This window comes from Amblyomma americanum, chromosome 8, assembly GCF_052857255.1.
Source record: "Amblyomma americanum isolate KBUSLIRL-KWMA chromosome 8, ASM5285725v1, whole genome shotgun sequence".
In the NCBI taxonomy this organism is placed as follows: domain Eukaryota; kingdom Metazoa; phylum Arthropoda; class Arachnida; order Ixodida; family Ixodidae; genus Amblyomma; species Amblyomma americanum.
The window spans coordinates 135,025,551-135,037,937 of record NC_135504.1 but is presented as its reverse complement, the minus strand read 5'-3'; the positions used below and the strand labels follow the sequence as shown (position 1 = coordinate 135,037,937).

The window sequence follows — 12,387 nt, the reverse complement described above, 5'->3', positions numbered from 1 at the left end:
GAACAGAAGGGCGACCGCTCTGGCCGCTTTCGTAACGGTCTTCGGAGGGTCAAACTGCGACCCTAACGATCGAGCTAGACTGTTTCGGCCTCTAATTTTTCCCATACTCTTGGATCGACACTGCTGTTGATGCTGCCTGTCTATTGGCAAATTAGTGCCAATGTTAAACCGCTAATATTGTCGTGTGTGTTGCTTTTATTCCCTCATTTTGCACGTAACGTCATCTTCAAGCAGCTGGGTGCCGATCGACGGTGAAGAGGTAGAAGATCGGCAGGACTCGCTCGTGAGCCCGGCCGCGACCGCTTGGCCTGTCTCTGGCGCCTGCTACTGTGGTCCTGGTTCCCCATCGTGCCTTCGACCCGCGTCGTCTGAACGACCCGTGACAATATGTGTAATCCTCGTTCTGCGACTGCCTACGTAGACAATTTGGCACTTCACGAGAGTGCTTAAAATAGCGGAAAGTTGGCAGGTTGGCCAAGTACGGCAGGTCAAACGTGACCTGTTTGTAGTATGCGAGACGTGTCAGAAGAATGTGAAACAGCGACTACAATCTACAACGCGTAAAATTAGCAGTCCCATATGGATGCTGTTTACGTAAAAATGTCGATTTCTTTTGTACGGAAATTATTATGAAATGATTGAAAATCACACACACGATAGTCGCCGAAGAATTGAGTGCAACTCTGAAGATCGAAGTGGCGCTTTTCAAAGGCTGTCATTGGCGCATGGTAGCATTAGCTACTGATGTGCCACAACACCCAGCATACACAACGCTTTTATACTCGGTTCTAAGGATAGCTGGTCTGCAGTGTCTTGCAGGCCTGATGCAGCTTTTGCATAACCACAAGCGGTAGGGCAGCCGCCCTGCTGCCTAAGACCTTGTGAACCTGCGGAAAACTATCCTAGTTGCCATGAGGCAATCGGTATTTGGGCACTAGCGTTTTGGCCCGTTCATTCTTCCTCGAAGAACTTTACCACCTTTAGGGTGACAATGTGTGGTTCTTTTCGATAGCGGCAATGTGCATAGAATGGTGAAGAACGGGCCACAGGTATTCCGCAGGGAGTCCAGTGTTCTTAGTGTTGCGGATAGCATTGGCTTTAACTCCGGCCACATCGAATAAGCATCTGCTAGTGGTGGCAGTGGGGTGTTTGGTGCACAGTAATTTTCTTCAGTCATACAGAAATAAACATACAGCCACTGCTAACCTTTGCTGCTCAATACGTAACCATCCGCCGACAGTTTTACTGTGCGCTGTGCTCAGCTGCACTGCTTTCTTTTGCTTATGTAGCACAAAGACTCTACATTATACAGTCGCATTGTGCTATGCTTGTACGTACAGTGCAGAGAGCCGATATTGTGCAACTTTTTATTTCTGCATTGCTTTGACGCATAACAGGGTTTTCAGTGGTGACGACTTTTATGCTGTTGAGCGCTGCCGCTGGGCAGTGCTACTCCGGCCATAGCACTAGCTGAACTGCAGCTAAAGCATTCGATTTGCGCATCCACCTTCTCCTCATACTTACCTCTCAGGTCGTGTGTAAGTTCTGACGTCGCGGCAACTCTGTCTCCCGCCAACTGCCATGCCATTCCCCGTCATTTTATGCTGCGTTAGCCATCTGGTTGTCTTTAGTTATATCTTAGGCCACGTGATGGCTCGGACGTCGCGGTATCAGTGTCGTCGGATCACACTTAGTAAGACAGCTGTCGTCGCCGAAGCAATACGTGCTAGTGTTCTGTAGTAACGAAAGTAGGTACAGTGGTTTTGGCGGCCACCATAAAAATCAAGGACTTAAAAGGTGTTCTTGAGACGCACAAAACTATGGGTAAATAAGTAGGTATAACTAGTTAACTTCTATTTCTGTACATATTGAATAGCTTCTTAGTTCTGAACACAAGCAGTGCTTATATACACATGGGTCCAAATATTTATTTCAAACTAAACAATACCCAGGTCAATAATTCGCCCGTCACGCAGCAGCGGGACTGCCGGCATTCCAACATAGGTTGAGATGGAAGTAGCGGAGTGGTGGTGGTGGTGAAAAGTATTTATTGAATGAAAGAGGTGAGGCTCTTTAAACTTTAAAGTGCTCCGCAATGGGTGGAGTCCTTATTCCGGGTCTGCACTGGTTGATGCCACCAGCTTAGACCTCTTGACCAAAGCCGAGCAGACAAGCAGGGCCGCCTCCCATTCCTCTCTAGTAGGGTTGGAGGGGGAGGGGGGAGCTGAGTTGCGCTGGCATGCCCAAACCATGTGGTAGGTGTCAGCCACGTCCCCACACAGTGTTTGCACCCGCCAATGAACGCGGGATCGAAGTGTTTTAGTACTGCCGGGCACAGCATCGTGTTCGTGAATAATCGGAGTAGAACGCGTTCATTTGATTCACAGTCGGCAACCGCCTGATTTCCGCCCTGGTTCTGCGTCATACGTGTCGTCGCTCCAGGGAAGGAATCGCCCAGCCAGGTTTTCGAGTCTGCCGCGCGCACCCAGCAGCAGCCCAGCGGCTCCCCGTCTCCTGGCGCACCGAAATCTGCGCAGTCAGAGCGATCACGGGCGTCGACGTTATCTGCGGCGAGTTGTGTGTTCGCTGTGCACACAGGAACGGGCGCTCACTTTGTTAGTTCATATTCTGTAGTCTATTTCTGGGACTGTTTTTTCGCAGCTGTGGTATCTTGTCGGCAGGTGCTTGCTTGCGCAGTGATAGTTTTTCATTTGCTGCTTCCCTGTTGATGAGGGAAGACTTCAATGCGCAAATGCTTACAGCACCACATACTCTACTCTAGAGGTCGCATGCGTCCTCCTTGTCTGAATATTACAAGCCTTTTCTATAGCTAATGCTTCATTAGCGCGTTGTGCCAGTCCTCGTGAAATAATCCTTGAGTGCTATTCAGCTCTCAATTTCAAGGAACTACACGTCCTGAGAACGAGGTGTTTCCTTATTTACAAACGTCTTTACTATAGTAGAAAGAACTACATTCATGGATGGTTACTGCCCCCCCCCCCCCCCCGCCGGACTGAGGGTCACGGTAATTTTTTGGCTGAAGCCAAGTGAAATGAATCGGATTTACTACTGTAGCCTTGCTCGTGGCCGGTAAACATACTCAGCATGTCACCCATTGATGCTTACCCACATTAAGCGGTATCACATGGAAACTAAAACCCTATTCATCAGTTCCGGGTCAATTTATGCGCATGGGTAATTGCCACATAAGATACCATCTATAGCAGATTGTCGGACAAAGGTTTCGGCCGAGTATCTTACTCCACGTGAGCTTGCACACGCCGGAGGCCAATTGTTTTAGAACCATCTGTTTCTTAGCACAGGGATGTGGTTTTCAGTGAACGCTTCCAAAGTGCAGATGATTGTTTTCGGTCCCCAACTTCTCAGTGTATGCCTCATCTCTAGATTTACGTGCCCTCAATTCTGTCGTTAGATACCTCACACCACACATTCGCTGACCACCTTACCTGGTGCTTGCATTGGCGTATCCAATGAGTTCAGATCAGTGGGCATTGTGAAGGTTTAAAAATGAAATGCAGAGAAAACTAATTTGACCACATCAGTTTTGTAAGAAAGCCGGAATTCCGGGTGATCTGAATGAATGCACACTTGAAAAAATCAGTGTCGCTGGTAGTCACTAGCGCTCGACTCCTGTGAAGACTGATATGGAAGGGATGCATCTTGAGCTTGTTGAGAACATTGCAAACGACCGTCTGGAGGGACCTTTGGGCCTCTGAAATTTCACGCGTGGTGGCTTTGGGCTTGGCTCTCGCATAAGCGAGCTCACTGGTCTCAACATATTTTTCTGTGGGCAACCTGCGACGAAGCTTGCTGTGCTATAGCACAGCCTAGCTAGAGAAGCAAGCACTTTTTAGATGCACTCAGAAAATTTTTGCAGGCCACTTGCCTGCCTTATAGGCATAATATTGCGCAATCTCACTCGAGTACATCGCCAGAACATGCTCAAGGAATGTTCTCAGCCCGCCTGTCATCGCTCAAAAATTGCTCGCGTTATCATCACGCATCGGAGATTGCGGCAACTTGTAGGAGTGACTGACTGAACATCCCCGTGGCGTTGTATTTCGCGTAAAGCCCCACGTGGTACGTTACGATGTTCTGGGTTTTTGTTTATTTCTACCTGGAGGTTGCGTATGGAAGGCACTGAGCGGTCTCCGACACCAGCCATTCTATATTGACGGTCTGCTTTGGTGCGTATGCAGTCTTGTCCCTATGCACCAGCAGGTCGCAGAACTTGTCGCTGATGGGAAGCAGGCTCTCTTCTTTTCAGACAACGTAGCACCACTGGATTATCAGCGGCATTTAGCGGCGCTGCCCCGAATGGCACTCGTCGGCGCACAGGTTCTGGGCGTCCGTGGGCCACGCGAACCGCGAGACTGGCCTGCACTCATGCCGATGGTGCCCCATCCAGAGTGCGTGCAGGGGAAGTGGATGATACTAAATGGTCCTGGTGAGGTACCTTCAGGACCCTCACATACAGAATACGATTTCTTAGCGCTTCGCCGGACCATATTGGACGATGGGCAAAGAGTGCGGGTATTATCTATGTAATAATGTTGCTCATCATGTGGAGGTGTCGAGCAATAAGTTGTATCATCGAAGGTATATTAAATATATACTGTCTTGTGTGAGCGCTTTAAATGTGCTGTCTCGAAGAAAGCAAGATATTTAACGAATAAAAAAATGCGTACTATTGTGTGTGTCAGTGTGTCTATCGATGGAAACCGCCTGCCACCCGAGCACATAGCTAGCCAGAGAGATGCAGTCGACTGGAGTTGACCACAGCTAAATCGCCCGCACTTTCTCTATAAACACCTCCACGACATCAAGGCCCTTAGAACGGTGCGTTCATAAGTGAAAATGAGTTTTCCTGAAACAATATTGCACAGCAAAAACGGCAATGTGGACTAAAGACCACCCACTTCATACATAATTATTGTAATCACAGAAACAGACGACGAAGAGTTTATTCTCGATTACGTCATAATCAGGTTTCCTAGTTCGCTAATCGCGTTACCGTTGTGTGATTTAAGAGAAATTGGAGAAAAAGATAAATATGCGGAGAGAATACACCAGTGCGGCATCATGGAGTTGTTTACCGTCATCATGGTGATATTGGCATAACGTCGTCAACCACCTCGACGCAACTGAAGTCTAAACCCTCTTTTTGCACAACAGCAAACAGGCTAGCCTCACTCCATTAATAAAGGGTCACACCTTCATCGTCATCGTGACCTGCGCTGTAACCGGACTCTTTTTCATAGTCGCTCGCGCATGTCGCGGCAACATCCATGAGAATTTTGCGTTTTCAAACAACATAGATGGGGTGAACACCCGGGTCGTTGTAGTTGCAGTCGAAGGCTGGGGGTCACACTGGGTAAATGACCAGCGGCGGTTCTCACCCGCCCTGTATTCGTATAGGCACACTAAATTGCCTGCCTGGCGCTCATAGACATACAACGTCATGGTGTTTTTACCGAACTTTTTCAGTAGATAACTGTGTGGGGCACTGGAAGAGCAATCCAAGATGACATCTTTGCCGGCAATCATCGTGTTGTTGATTGTGTTAGTTGATGATGATACCAGGGTGAGATATCTATTGCATCTGTCATCTTCATCATTATCGTCCTTGTCTGTGCTATTGCGCTCGTGAACGTGTTTTACAACCCAGCGGATGAGTTTAGATTCTCGATTGTTGCACGTCTCTGCCAGTCGAGCGTACTCGGACATCAGACCCATCCACATGCGGCGCGTGGCATCGTCGCTGTGTAGCGCGTACTCTAAAACCATATCTTTTCAGCACCGCCGCCAGGTGCTGAATTCATCTGCTTCAGCGCCTGGCAAACCCACAACAGGTGGTGGATGATTGTTAAGGTGTGGAGTAAATGTAGATGTCACGAAATGAAATTTATTATTGGTGTATTGATAAGTAAGGCTCATCAGTGCTATGTGTTTGGAGGCGTCAGGCATAATCATCATCAAGACAAAGTTTGAAGAATATGAAGAGGATATGATTGAGATGTATGTGTAGCAGAAGCGAGTATTACGGCTTTATGATAGTGCATCGGCCGCATTCAATGATAATAGGATATCTACTTTTTAAAGGTAGATCTGACATTTTCGATGGCTTGGTAGTAAGCGTCACTGCGTCGGTAGAAAGCGTCAGCGCTTCTCCTGCTCTCTTGGATATTACTGAGTATATTGTCACGTGGTGGTGACGTTGAAGAACACAGTAGCAATGCTGTGAAAGACAAAACTAACTTTTATTGGGCGAACCTGCGCCCGCAAAAAGAGGCTACACTTCCAGCCCAACGGTAGCGGCGAACACGGTCGGCGATCGTCTAAAATCTGCCCCGCGGGTAAAGCCCGTCGGCTGGTATATAGCAGTCGTCGAATGTTCCAGGCTAATCGTTGGGACCCGCGTGCCTTCCACAAAGTTCTACACCATTCGCGTCAGGCGATGAAATCGGATAACATAAGGTTCGGCTACAACAGACAGCGAATAGAAGCATCGATGACTTGCCAGAAACTTCGGATAGATGCAGGCACGTCACACGCTGCGCGATAACACTTGTTAGGCGGCGAAACGTGGTCGCCCGATAAAGATAAGTACAAGTGTCATTTTCCTCCTCTTGAAAAGCATCGACGCGATGCTGCAAACAAACGAAATACAAAAAAGCACTCGTAGCAAAGAAAACAACAAAAATAAGGAAGTTTGTCAGCGTCCGTAAAAGGGTTTAAGGCGCACCACGTGGACCACTTCAGATCGTGCGCGGCGCCGCTGTGAATGCGAAATGCTGTCTGACAGGACCTCATAGTCCAGTGAGCCAATACGTCGAATGACCTTGTAAGGCCCGAAATAGCGTCGCAATAGTTTCTCACTCAGTCCTCGTCGGCGTGTCGGGGTCTATACCCAAACACGGTCGCCGGGCTGGTACTCGACGAAGCGTCGACGCAGGTTGTAGTGTCGCCTGTCGGTACGCTGCTGGTTCTTGATCCGTAGGCGGGCGAGCTGTCGAGCTTCTTCGGCGCGCTGGAGATAGATAGCGACGTCAAGATTTTCCTCGTCAGTGACGTTCGGCAGCATGGCGTCGAGCGTCGTCGCCGGGTTCTTGCCGTAAACAGCTTAAATCGCGTGATCTGTGTTTCTTGCACCGCCGTGTTGTAAGCGAATGTTACGTACGGCAGGACCGCATCCCATGTCTTGTGCTCGACGTCGACGTAAATTGCTAGCATGTCGGCGAGGGTCTTGTTCAGGCGCTCCGTGAGACCATTCGTCTGCGGATGGTAGGCAGTTGTCCTCCTGTGACTTGTTTCGCTGTATTGCAGAATGGCTTGCGTGAGCTCTGCTGTAAAAGCCGTTCCTCTGTCGGTGATGAGGACTTCTGGAGCACCATGTCGCAGCAGGATGTTCTCGACAAAAAATTTCGCCACTTCGGCTGCCTTTCGACAGAGCTTTAGTTTCAGCGAAGCGGGTGAGATAGTCCGTCGCCACGACGATCCACTTATTTCCGGAAGTTGATGTCGGTAACGGTCCTAACAAGTCCATCCCGATCTGCTGAAAAGGTCGGTAAGGAGGCTTGATCGGCTGTAGTAATCCAGCTGGCCTTATCGGTAGTGTCTTGCGTCGCTGGCATTCTCGGCATGTCTTGACGTAACGGCTGACATCGGCGGTTAGGTGCGGCCAGTAATATCTTTCTTGTATCCTTGATAGCGTCCGGGAGAAACCGAGGTGCCCAGCAGTCGGATCGTCATGTAGGGCGTGCAGTACTACTGGACGCAGCGCCGACGGAACAAGAAGAAGATAGTTGGCGCGGAGTGGTGAGAAGTTCTTCACGAGTAGGTTGTTTTGAAACGTGAACGAAGACAATCCACGCTTAAATGCCCTAGGGACAACGTCGGTGTGCCCTTCAAAATAATCGACTGGGGCTTTTAGCTCCGGGTCTCTTCGTTGCTGTTCAGCGAAGTCTTCCGCGCTTATTATTCCAAGGTAGGCGTCGTCATCTTGCGGCGGCGGGTCAATGGGGGCGCGTGATAGGCAATCGGCATCTTAGTGTTTTCGTCCGGACTTGTAGGTTACAGTGATGTCGGATTCTTGTAGTCTGAAGCTCCACCGTGCCAGCCGTCCTGAAGGGTCCTTTAAGTTAGCTAGCCAACAAAATGCGTAATGGTGGCTCACCACTTTGAATGGCCTGCCATATAGGTAAGAGCGAAATTTCGCTGTGGCCCAAACGATGGCGAGGCATTCCTTTTCGGTTGTAGAATAATTGCCTTCCGCTTTTGATAACGACCGGCTAGCGTAAGCTATTACGTGTTCATGCCCATCTTTTCTCTTAACTAGGACGGCACCGAGGCCTAGGCTACTGGCGTCAGTGTGGATTTCGGAATCGGCGTGCTCGTCGAAGTGCGGAAGTACGGGCGGCGACTGCATGCATCGTTTCAGTTCTTGAAATGGGTCTGCCTGCGGTGTTTCCCACTTGAACTCGACGTCACATTAGTTAGCTGTGTCAGCGGCTCAGCGATGCGTGAAAAGTCCTTGACAAATCGCATCGCCTGTAGTAGGCACACATGCCAAGAAATCTACGCACTGCCTTCTTGTCGATGGGCTGCGAGAACTGTGCGATGGCAGCTGTCTTCTGCGGGTCAGGGCGGACTCCAGACTTGCTGATGATGTGGCCTAGGAACAGAAGCTCATCGTAAGCGAAGCGGCACTTTTCTGGCTTCAGAGTGAGCCCTTATGACCTCTAGTACTGTGGCAAGTCGCCTAAGGTGATCGTCGAAATTTGCGGCGAAGACAGCGACGTCATCCAAGTAAGCAAGGCAGGTCTGCCACTTCAATCCTGCTAAAACCGTGTCCATCACGCGCTGGAACGTTGCAGGCGCCGAGCACAGTCCAAATGGCATAAACTTGAACTCGTAGAGGCCGTCTGGGATGATGAAGGCAGTATTTTCGCGATCTTTTTCGTCGACTTCTATTCGCCAATAGCCAGACTTGAGGTCCATCGACGAGAAGTATTTTGCGTTGCAGAGCCGATCCAATGCGTCGTCTATCCGTGGGAGGGGGTATACGTCCTTCTTCGTGATCTTGTTCAGACGACGATAATCGACGCAGAAACGGAGGGTTCGTTCTTTTTCTTCACCAGGACAACAGGGGATGCCCACGGGCTTTTCGACGGCTGGATGATGTCGTCGCGCAGCATTTTGACGACTTGTTCTCTTATAGCTTCACGTTCTCGCGGCGAAATTCGGTAAGGGCTCTGTCGGAGTGGTCGAGCGCACTCCTCGGTGATTATGCGATGCTTGGCGACTGCTGTTTGTCGAATCCTCGATGACGTCGAAAAGCAGCCTTTGTATCGTCGGAGCAGACTTCTGAGCTGCTTTTGCTTAATCACGGGGAGACTTGGATTAATGTCGTAGTCTGGTGCGGGAACCATGGTCGTCGGGGTAGATGCGGCGTAATCCAAGAGGACAAACGCATTACTGGTTTCCAGAATTTTCTCGATGTACGCGATCCTCGTGCCCTTGTTGATGTGCTTGAACTTCTGGCTGAAGTTTGTCAGCAATACTTCAGTTTTCCCTCCATGCAGTCGAGCGATCGCTCTTGCGACGCAAATTTCACGGTCTAGCAGTAGACTTTGGTCGCCTTCGATGACACCTTCTACGTCAGCGGGTATTTCGGTGCCGACCGAAATAACAATGCTGGAGCGAGGCGAGATGCTCACTTGATCTTCGAGCACACTCAAGGCGTGGTGACTACGAGCGCTCTCCGGCGGTATCGCTTTATCTTCTGACAGCGTTATTGAGTTCGACTTCAGGTAGATAATTGCGTCGTGTTGGTTCAGGAAGTTCATACCGAGAATGACGTCTCGTGAACACTGTTGGAGAATAACGAAGGTGGCAGGGTATGTGCGGTCATGAATGGTTATTCTTACCGTGCAGATTCCAGTCGGCGTGATGAGGTGTCCTCCAGCGGTCCGAATTTGAGGGCCTCCCCATGCGGTCTTAACTTTCTTCAACTGGGCGGCGATGTGTCCACTCATTACGGAGTAATCAGCCCCTGTGTCCACTAAGGAGGTAACTGCGTGGCCGTCGAGAAGCACGTCGATGTCGGTGGTTCTTTGTCTGGCGTTGCAGTTAGGTCTTGGCGCCGGATCACGGCTGCGTCGTGTTGAACTGAAGTTGGAACGTCGCGTCGTCAAGTCGTCTTTCGTCGGTGTAGTCTTGGCTTCCTGACTTCGTCGGGACGGCGGCGTGTCGTTATTATGTCGTCGAGATGGCCTCTGCGTCGTCTTCAACGGCGACGGAGGATCTTCGTCAGTTCGACGAACAGCAACGGCACCTCCATCGGTTGCTGCTTTTAGTTTTCCGGATATGGGCTCGCAGAGCGGCCCCGTGCTGGACCAGTGTATGGACGGCGCTGCGGTGACAGGTAGCAGGCTGGTGACGGCGACCGGGACGGCCGTCGAGGGCTCCACTGAGTAGCGGCGAGGTAGTCGGCGATGTCACGAGGGCGTTCGTCTCCCCGAGGGGGCGGTGCGTCCACGGCGAACCCTCGCAATCCCAGGTCGCGGTATGAGCATCGGCGGTACACATGGCCGGCTTCCCCGCATTGGTAGCAGAGCGGGCGGAGGTCAGGAGCGCGCCAAACGTCGGTCTTCCTCGGGTAGCTGCGCTGGTCGACGGGTGGGCGTGTTGGCGGCGGCGGCGGTGGTCGACGGAATTGCGGCGTTACATGGTCCTGGCGCGGTCGTGGAGGGGGAACTTGACGGCGGGCGACGGCGGCGTAGGTCATCGCTTCTGGCTGGGGCTGCGATGATTGTGGTTGTACCTCTGGAACTCCCAGCGATCGCTGGACTTCTTCTTTGACAATTTCGGCGACTGAGGCCACTTGAGGTTGCGATGAAGGGAAGATCCTTTGAAGCTCCTCTCGTACGACTGCCCTGATGGTCTCGCGCAGGTCGTCGGTGGACAGTGACTGACCTCCGGCGTAGTTTGTCGAGTTCGTGCGGCGGTTGAATTGTCGGTTCCGCATTTCGAGTGTCTTCTCAATGCTGGTGGCCTCGCGAATTAACCCTTCTACGGTCGCCGGTGGGCTTCGTGTCATTGCGCCGAAAAGTTCCTCCTTTACTCCACGCATCAGTAGGCGGACTTTCTTCTCTTCGGACATTTCCGGGTCGGCGTGGCGGAACAAACGGCTCATTTCTTCAGTTAAGATTGCGATCGTGTCATTCGCCAGCTGCGCTCTGGTCTCCAGTAGAGCTTATCCTCGCACTTTCCGCATGACGCTTGTAAATGTTTGCAGGAAGCTGCTTCGGAACAGGTCCCACATCGTCAAGGTGGCTTCTCGATTCTCGAACCACGTCCTAGCGGCGTCCTCCAATGCGAAATAGACGTGTCGCAGCTTGTCGTCGCTTGCCCAGCTGTTAAACGTAGCGACCCTCTCATACGTTTACAGCCAGCTTTCCGGGTCCTAAAATGTGGACGCGCGGAACGTCGGTGGTTCCCTGGGCTGCTGCAGCACGATGGGGGACGCTGGGGCTGCCATTGGGGTTGCCTCGGCCACAATCTTCTTGGCCTTCCCAGGTAGAAGTCCGTGCTCCGGGGGCAGCTGTTGAAGACGGCGGCTTGCTCGATTGTTCGTGGGTACGTTGGTGTTCTCTTTGCTGTCAGGGCTTGGATTACGGCTTGTCGTGGGCGTCCGGTACATGAACAAAAAAAAGAAGCACCTCCACCAGACGTCACGTGGTGGTGACGTTGAAGAACACGGTAGCAATACTGTGAAAGACAAAACTAGCTTTTATTGGGCGAACCTGTGACCGCAAAAAGAGGCTACACTTACAGCCCAACGGTAGCGGCGAACACGGTCGGCGATCGTCAAAGTGAAAGACAAAACTAGCTTTTATTGGGCGAACCTGTGACCGCAAAAAGAGGCTACACTTACAGCCCAACGGTAGCGGCGAACACGGTCGGCGATCGTCAAAAATCGTGTCAATATTTTTACACGTTTGGTAACTGCCGATGATAACAGCATTTCTGACCAAAATAAGATGATGGTACTTCGCATACACCCACTCTACGTAATAAATGACGAGAAATCTGTGGGCTGTGCAAAAAATGTCTTGATGCATGCGTTTTCAGGGCAGTGACGATTGAATGTTGCCACAGCAAGAGTATTTGAACAATTCATTTTAATGCGGTGATTTTCGCGCATTCTTTGAGCCGTTGATCTTTCGGATTAACATACGAGATTCTTTCTCAACATACCAAATCTTAAGCTTGCCTAATGCTTGGTAAACATCCCCCCCGGCAGCGGCCACATCACGAAGTCGCCCTGGAATGGAGGCGTACAACGCCGGAACGAGACCAGGA

The 12,387-nt window shown here is 50.9% G+C and overlaps 1 pseudogene; it reads right to left on the bottom strand.

Annotated features, from left to right (window-relative positions):
- Nucleotides 1-10,375: 10,375 nt before the first annotated feature.
- Nucleotides 10,376-11,725, bottom strand: LOC144100701 (uncharacterized; annotated as a pseudogene).
- Nucleotides 11,726-12,387: the final 662 nt, after the last annotated feature.